Source organism: Diospyros lotus, chromosome 3, assembly GCF_014633365.1.
Source record: "Diospyros lotus cultivar Yz01 chromosome 3, ASM1463336v1, whole genome shotgun sequence".
Classification (NCBI taxonomy): domain Eukaryota; kingdom Viridiplantae; phylum Streptophyta; class Magnoliopsida; order Ericales; family Ebenaceae; genus Diospyros; species Diospyros lotus.
This window is the reverse complement of record NC_068340.1, coordinates 15,705,812-15,715,564: the sequence shown is the minus strand read 5'-3', so window position 1 is coordinate 15,715,564 and position 9,753 is coordinate 15,705,812.

Here is a 9,753-nt window from a genome sequence, read left to right as displayed (position 1 = left end):
AGTGTGACAAAATAATTAAAGATAGTGGGTGAAATAATTAAGAAATGTGGGAAACAAAATAGGGTGTGGACAAATAATTAAAGATTATGGATGAGATGGAGTGAAAAATAATTAAGAAATGTGACAAAATAATTAAAGATAATGGGTGAAATAATTGAGAAATATGGGAGATAAAGTAGGGTGTGGACAAATAATCAAAGATAATAGGTGAAATAATTGAAAAATGTGGGAGATAAAGTAGGGTGTAGACAAATAAATAAAGATTATAGATGAGATTTAGTGAAAAATAATTAAATATAATGGATGAAATAATTGAGAAATGTGGGAGATAAAGTAGGGTGTTGACAAATAATTAAAGATTATGAGTGAGATTTAGTGAAAAATAATTAAAAAATATGATAAAATAATTAAAGATAGTGGGTCACTACAATTATGCTAAGCTTAATTCAACCTTCTATAAATAGAGAAAACTTGAAAGATTTAAGAACTTAAATTAGAAAGAGAAATGTTGTAAGAAAGAAAGAATAAATTGTGAGAAAGAAATTGAGCTTGTGAAAGAGATTTAGGAGGAAGAGTAAGGAAGAGAAATTTGGGCACATCAAAAAAAAGCTTGAAGGAAGTATTACAAGGTAAGTGTAAATATCTTAAATAGATGGAAGTTGATAATATTTTCTTTTATCTTATTTTGTTTAATTTTTCAGAAAATTTAAAAAAAAATCAAGTGTTTTATTTTATGAATTATTATGGAAGAAATTTCTGAAGAATATGGAAGAAAATATTTATTTGGTGATTTTTGGGAAAAATATAATTTCTAAAATGTGCCTTATGATTTGACAGTATGCCTATATGTTAAATACGATGTATGTTTCAAAGTATGTTTTGGCATGTTGACATGATATGTGTGCATATGTCACGTAGATGCATTTACATAATATGATGATGATATGCATATGTTCACGTGTAATCCATCGTTGTTCATGCATCGCATATGTTTGAGAGTATGGGCGGGCATCACTGCTTTACCAATGGTGCACCCATACACCTCGGCTTAGAAAGAGCTGGTTGTAGAAAATGGTAAGTGACATATGAAATATGGATGCTCGTCGACTTAAACAGGCCAAATGACAGGATATTTATGCATTTACATTCATACATGAATATTATACTCTTATTTAGATGACCGATCATCTAACTGGGAAATCCCCCTAGAATATTTAATGTTCTAGATGGAAGTCATAGCAGAAACGAAGGAAATGAAGGCATGTGATGGCACTCGTTGAAGTGCGTAAATGTATCGATTATGCATATAACCTGTCATGTTTATGTCCTGCTATGCTATCCATGATGTTGATTATGATATTTTCGGCATGTAATATCAAAGGATGATCATGATTATCTTTAAACACTAGTACGTTCGAGAATGATGTTATGATTTTGTTATCTATATGAATCTACCATTTTGATGTTATAAGCTTGTTAAGTATTAGGTTACAATCTATCATGTTTCCGCTATTAGCTATGGTTTACCCCAATGAAGAGAATGAAAAAATAAATAATATATATATGAGGTAGAATTGATAAAGTAACTATTAGCTAATAAACGTCAGGGTAAGAAATGCTTCGAGAAGCACGGGGCGTTACAGTTGGTATTAGAGCAAACCTAGCAAAAAACTTAGTAGCAACCTATGGAGGACTTAGAGGATTAGGAACACCAAACTTGAGGTTTTAGTTAGAAGCACTAATGAAGTTTTGTGTTGAGTCGACAGGATGATAGGAAACTTTTCGGAACATGTGCTAATTCATCATTAGACACATCGCCTTAACACAAAGGAACAAGACCCTGATGGTATCTATGCATACTTAGCTCAAATTGAGGGCATTATCGAGAATGTGCCACCTAGTTATCGGCTATGGCCTGACTTGGCCTAATTCCAAATATATTTCCTTATTGATGCATTAGAAAGAGAGCTGAAAGCCATTGCTGAATGGGTCCAGCAAAATGGAATATTCCATTTATGTTATTACTTTTGTGAGGGGATTCGTCAACGTTTGGTAGAACTGTACGAGGAAGAGCCTTGGGAGGAACTTGAGGAAGACGAAGAAGATCCTAGTGGGGACGAAGAGGAAGAGGACTTATTGGAATTAGAAATCAATAATCACCTTCCAGAATTTGATAGTTCCAATGACGAGATGTCTGGATATGGAAGTCAATTAGTTTCAAGTAGGAGAATCTTTGGAGTGTTTTAATTTCCCTGATGGACTATGTAACGAATATGTATTTTCTTATGAGTTAATGAAAGTTGCTTAAGTTAAGCTTTGGTAGATGCTAAGTTCCTGTAGTCTAATAAGAAATGTTATTATCAGATGGTGCACACTCGAAGAATGTTGACCGTAGGACCTAGAACACCCAACCATCAAGACAATGACACCGAAGGACGTGCTAGCGATGATCCTTGGAGTAATGCAAGCCAAGAAAACTCGGGAACAAATGGAAGTCGGTTAGATCAAATGGAGAGGATTATGGGGAACATGATAAGGTTCATACAAGGAACCCAAACCCAGGATAGCCGAGCGACCAATATACTCGACCTGTACCGCTGTCAGTATCCTCCCACCTTCCAGGGAAGACTTGGAGCGGATCCTAGCGAAGGAGAATTTTGGATCGAACAGACCGAGAAATTGCTAGATCACCTCTATTGTGGCGACGGGGAAAGGGTTAACTGTGCCACCTTCATGCTTCAAGATGAAGCATATAGGTGGTGGAAAAGAGTTAAGAGGGCGATGACCCCTCAAGCCAGGGCATTGTCCGTCACATGGGACCGATTTAAAGAACTCTTCAACGAAAAGTACTTCCCATTGAGTTTGAAAATGAAGAAGGAAAGGGAGTTCATGGAACTAAGGCAAATTGGGGACATGACCATTGCTCAGTATGAGGATGCCTTCAATCAGTTAATTAAATATATGCTCATTTATGAGGGAGACGAAAGAATTAAAGCCCAAAAGTTTTGGGGAGGATTGAATCTCAGGCTTCAGAGAGCCTTGAGCAATGTAGGCACTCAATCCTATGCTGAAGTAGTACAGCAAGCCGTCACCACTAAGGCTAACTTGGGACGGATCGAAGCCATTCAACGAGTAAGCCAGTAGGCCAACAACTCTAGGCCAGGGAAAGAAAAGAAGCTGAACCCCAAATGGTCTCAATTCAAGCCTAGCAACAATGCCCACAATGCCAAAAGCAACACCCTAGGAAGCCGTGTCGTTAGGGAATGAAAGACTGCTACAACTGTGGGGAGGAAGGACATTTCAGTTCGAATTGTCCCAAGAAAAGAATCCTCTGTTACAATGACTAACAACTAGGACATTTCGCAATGGATTGCACAAAGCCGCAACAAGCAAGACGGCCTCAGGGACCGCTAGAAAATGCTAAGGTGCAGCAAGAAAGGGTATTCAACCTGACACAACAAGATACGGTAAAGGACCCAACGTAATTCAAGGTACCATTTTCATTTCTGGTTTTCCTATGCATGTTCTGATAGACTTCGGAGCATCTCATTCATTCATATCTCATGTGTTAGTTAAAGAGTTGGGGGAAGAACCTAAACAAATGAATTATCGTATGATTGTAGCAACCCTTATGGGGAAGTCTCTGGAAACATCGTCGGGGTACCAAGATAAGCCAGTCCAAATAGGAGAGGCTGAATTCCTAGTAAACCTAATCCTACTAGAAATTCAGGATTTTGACGTGATCCTATGAATGGATTTCCTAGGGAAATACAATGCCTCGATAGATTGTAAAGCCAAAACAGTCAGTCTCAAAATTGGAGACTCGATTGTCAAGTTTCGAGGGCAAGGAAGGGTAAATGAAAAGAAGTGGATCTCGACCTTAAAGGCAAAGAAATTATTGCGAAAGAGGGCATACGGGTATCTGGCCCATATTGAGGAAAAGAAAGAAGATCATTTAAAAATAGAAAAGGTATGGGTGGTTAATGAATTCAGAGATGTATTTCCGGAGGAGTTACCTGGGTTACCATTGTAGAGAGATCGAATTTTCCATAGAAATAGTGTCGAGGGCAAATCCAATTTCTATAACCCCTTATAAAATGGCTCCCGCGAAATTAAGAGAATTAAAAGTTCAACTTCAAGAATTGTTAGACAAGGGGTTCATCAGACCTAGCATGTCTCCATGGGGAGCACCGGTACTTTTTGTCAGGAAGAAGGATGGGAGCTTAAGGATGTGCATAGATTATTGACAGCTGAACAAGATAACCATTAAGAATAAGTACTCGTTGCCCAGAATAGAGGAGTTGTTTGACCAATTGCAAGGAGCCAAGGTTTTCTTGAAGATCGATATGAGATCAGGGTACCACCAACTGAGAATCAAGATAGATGACGTGCCCAAGACGGCTTTCCATTCATGATATTGACATTACGTATTTATGGTTATGCCTTTTGGGTTAACCAATGCCCTAATAGCTTTTTATGGATACTATGAATTGAGTTTTCAGGCCATTTCTGGACAAGTTTGTGATTGTGTTCATAGATGACATACTAATTTATTCTGAGGAAGAACATGAATTGCATTTAAAGGTGGTGTTGCAAACATTGCGAGACATAAGCTTTATGCCAAATTCTCTAAATGTGAATTCTGGTGAAGTCAAGTGGCATTTCTAGGGCATGTCATATCAGGCGAAGGAATATCGATCGACCCAGCAAAGATAATGGCGGTAAAGAATTGGAAGCAACCTCGATCTGTTACATAAATTAAGAGCTTCTTAGGATTGGTTGGTTACTACAAAAAGTTTGTAGAAGGATTTTCCAAGATCTCTATACCTCTCACCAAGTTAACGCAAAAAAGAGTGAAGTTCGATTGGAACAAGCAGTGTGAGACGAGCTTTCAGATGCTTAAGGATAAGCTCATAACCGCACCGGTGCTAGCTATGCCAGACGAGTCAGAAGGCTATATGGTGTATGTCGACGCCTCAAAGAATGGCTTGGGATGTGTGTTGATGCAGCATGGTATAGTTATTACCTACGGATCCCGACAGCTTAAGAATCACGAGCGAAATTACCTGACCCACGATTTGGAGTTAGTAGTCGTGGTGTTCGCACTGAAAATTTGGAGGCACTACCTATACGATGAAAAGTTTGAAATTTTCACTGATCACAAGAGTTTATAGTATGTGCTATCTTAGAAAGATTTGAACATGAGGTAACGACGATGGATGGAGTTTTTGAAAGATTATGACTGTACTATCTAGTACCATCCAGGCAAAGCTAATAGTGTGGCTGATCCCTTAAGTAGAAAAGAAACCGCTTGTATACCTGGATTAATGTTATCCGAATGGAAGCTAGTCGAGAATTTTAGCTTAATGACAGTGGGGGCAGTTTCTCGAGGAAACTCTTCTTACGTAGCTAGCCTCACCTTACAACCAGATTTGATGGATCAGATACGACAGGCCTATTCAAAAGATCCTCGAATTAGATTATGGGTTGATAAGTGCAGTCAGGTAAAGAAACTAGAATTTAAGGTAAAAGAAAATATCCTTCGATTTTAGGGAAGGGTATATGTACCTCGGGTGAAGGAATTACGACAAGTGATTTTGGGAGAAGCTCACCGATCTAGGTACTCGATACATCCCAGTGACACTAAAATGCACCAAGATTCAAAGTCGGTATATTGGTGGCCTGGAATGAAGAAAAGTGTGGCAAGATACATCAGACAATGCAATACGTGCCAGATGATCAAGATCGAGCATCAAAAACTAGGTGGAAGTTTGCAACCGTTAGAAATCCCAGAATGGAAATGGGAACACATCACAATGGATTTTGTGACGGGGTTGCCAAAGAGCCTTAAGGGAAATGATGCCATCTGGGTAATTGTTGATAGACTAACTAAGTCTGCTAATTTCCTAGCAATGAAAGTACATCAACCAATCAACAAGCTTTCCCAACAGTATCTCAACGAAATTGTTAGATTGCATGGGATACCTGTAAGTATTGTCTCGGATCGCGACCCAAGATTCACTTCAAGATTTTGGGGAAGCCTACAAAAGTGTTTAGGAACTTAACTTAGGCTAAGTACGACCTGTCATCCCCGAACTAACAGTCAGTCAAAGAGGACCATTTAGATCTTGGAAGACATTTTGCAAGCCTGTGCTATAGATTTCTTGGGATGTTGGGAAAAGCATCTACCGTTGGTAGAGTTCGCCTATAATAACAGTTATTATAGCAGCATTGGTATGGCTTCTTACGAAGCATTACATAGCCGAAAGTTGGACTGAAGTGGGAGAACGTCAAATGTTGGGACCCAAGATAGTTCATCAAACGTTTGAGAAAATAAAGATCATTCTAGAAAAAAATCAAAGAGGCTCAAAGTCATCATAAATCTTATGCGGACACTAGAAGAAGGAGTTTGGAATTCCGAGTTGGAAACAAGGTGTACTTGAGGTTATCTCCTCTTAGAATGGTCACTCGAAGTAATAAGAAGAAAGGCAAGTTGAGTTCCAGGTATATAGGTTCGTATGATATATTGTAGAAAATCGGGTCAGTTGCTTATCGACTAGCCTTACTTATGGCCTTATCAAACCTTCATGATGTATTCCACGTGTCACAGCTCCGAAAGCACGAGCCGGATCCCTCTCAAGTAATGCCATCAGAAGCAGTCGAGGTTCAAGAAAATCTCTCATACCTAGAGAGGCCTGATAAGATTTTGGATCAAAATGAGCAAGTCTTGAGGAACAAGTCAATACCAGTAGTGCAAGTTTTGTGGAGAAACCCGATAAGTGAAGAGCTAACTTAGGAACGAGAAGAAGATATGAAGACTAATTTTCCATTTCTGTTTGAGGAGTCTTTAGATAGAATGATAAAAAAATAAACAAATTTCGAGGATGGAATTTTTGTAAGAAGAGGAGAATGTAATATTCTAGTATTTTGAGAATAATAATAATTAATTTTTTTGTATTTAAATTTTTTTTTACATCCATTGGAGATTATAATTGAGAAAACTAATGAGTTAAATTGAAAAAGGAAAAGCTAAGTAAATGAGCTTAAAGTTAGTAGGCTAAGTTAAAAAATGAAAGACTAAGTAAATAAGGTTAGAGTCAGTGGGCTAAAAAAAGAAAAGGTTAAGTAAATGGACTTAAAGTTAGTAGACTAAGAAAATGAGCTTAAAATTAATGAACTAAATGAAAGAATAATCTATTCAAAAGAAAATTTAGTGGAAAATAACTAAAAAGTGTGACAAAATAATTAAAGATAGTGGATGAAATAATTGAGAAATGTGGGAGACAAAATAGGGTGTGGACAAATAATTAAAGATTATTGATGAGAAATAGTGGAAAATAATTAAGAAATGTGACAAAATAATTAAAGATAATGGGTAAAATAATTGAGAAATGTGGGAGACAGTAGGGTGTAAACAAATAATCAAAGATAATGGATGAAATAATTGAGAAATGTGGGAGATAAAGTAGGATGTGGACAAATAATTAAAGATTATATATGAGATTTAGTGAAAAATAATTAAGAAATATGACAAAATAATTAAATATAATGGGTGAAATAATTGAGAAATGTGTGAGACAAAGTATGTGGACAAATAATCAAAGATAATGACTGAAATAATTGAGAAATGTGGGAGACAAAGTAGGGTGTGGACAAATAATTAAAAATTATGGATGAGATTTAATGAAAAATAATTAAAAAATGTGATAAAATAATTAAAGATAGTGGGTCACTACAATTATGCTAAACTTAATTCAACTTTCTATAAATAGAAAAAACTTGAAAGATTGGATGACTTAAATTAGAAAGAGAAAGATTGTAAGAAAGAAAGAAAGAGATTGTGAGAAAGAAATTGAGCCTGTGAAAGAGATTTGGGAGGAAAGAGTAAGGAAGAGAAATTTGGGAACATCAAATAGAAACTTGAAGGAAGTATTACAAGGTAAGTGTAAATATCTCAAATAGATGGAAGTTGATAATATTTTTTTTATCTTATTATGTTTAATTTTTTAGAAAATTAAAAAAAAAAGGTGTTTTATTTTATGAATTATTATGAAAGAAATTTCTGGAGAATATGGAAGGAAATATTTATTTGGTGATTTTTGAGAAAAAAGGTAATTTCTAAAATATGCCCTATGATTTGATAGTATGCCTATATGTTAATACGATGTATGTTTCAAAGTATGTTTCGGTATGTTGACATGATATGATGTGTGCATATGTCACGTAGATGCATTTACATAACATGATGATGATATGCATATGTTCACGTGTAATCCATCATTGTTCATGCATTGCATATGTTTGAGAGTACGGGCGGGTATCACTGCTTTACCAACGGTGCACCCATACACCTCGGCCTAGAAAGAGCTAGTCGTAGAAAATGGTAAGTGGCATATGAAGTATGGATGCCCGTCGGCTCAAATAGGCCAAATGACAGGACATTTATGCATTTACATTCATACATGAATATTATACTCTTACTTAAATAGCCGATCATCTAACTAGGCGATGCCCCTGGAATATTGACTGCACTCTCACCCTGCAATTAAAACACAATAAAAACAAATCATAATAAAACTTTTATATTTTTTTTTTATTTTAGTGAGAGGTTTATACTCGCCAGTGTACGAGTGCAGTTGTAGTCCAAATTTAAATTTATATTTTCTGGATGAATCCAGGTCGTCCACTGAGAGATTTATTTATGGCAAAAGAAAAAGAATGTCACACACAAGCACACGCATTTGGACAAATTGACAACAAGATTTTTTATGGTTTTGTTTTTAGACAACAGATACTGGAAAATAAAGTAAGGCAGAAATTGAAATAAACATTAACGTAAAAATATGAATTTGGATAGTGCTTGAGTTAAGACAATTTCAGTACCAACCCGTTGATTCCCAAATTTTAGTATAAAAGATTAGCAACATTAATTTAATTTCAGATATGAGGGTTTGTTATTAAATGCAATTAGAGATGATGATAGTTCTAGGTTAAGCAATCCCCATACATGATATGCGGGATTCTAATTTAAGCAACTACCATAAATTCAATTACAATTAATATACAAAACAACTAAATTAATCATCCGGGTTTGGGTATGATAGCGTTTCCAGTTCTAGTAACTCTCATACATGGCATGAAAGCTCTAACTTAGGCTTACGCTCAAATCCAAACCTAGTGATTTTTTAATAATTAATACACACTCATACTGAAATTTAAATTAATGTTACTTATTTAAAGCGCAGCTTTCTTTGGGAATCATTGGCATTGGACACTGTCCTTGCCTTAACCCAAGATTAGATTTAACTACTCATTTTTATTTGAAAGTTAATTGACAGAAATTTAAATGACGTAATTTAAATAATAGAATTTAAATGACAAAAAGCATAAACTAACCGGCCATTTAGGCGGTGGATAATTAAATGACAAGAATTAAAATTACAGAAATTTAAAGGGCACAAATTAACCGGCCATTTAGGCGGTGAATAATAAAGTAATAATAAATGACATAAGAATTTAAAATAAGAAAGAAAAAAAAGTAAGATTATAAGAGAAAGTACTAAAGAAAATAAGAAAGAACAAGAACAATTCTCAAAGAGAGAATTATAAGGAAACAACTAAACTTTTATTCAAGAATAATAATCACACTTACAAATGCAATCAAGTGAGCTATTTATAGGCCACAAGATGCAATACAAATCACACAATTTCAATTATTCAATTAGACATAATTATATCTAATGGGCACTCACA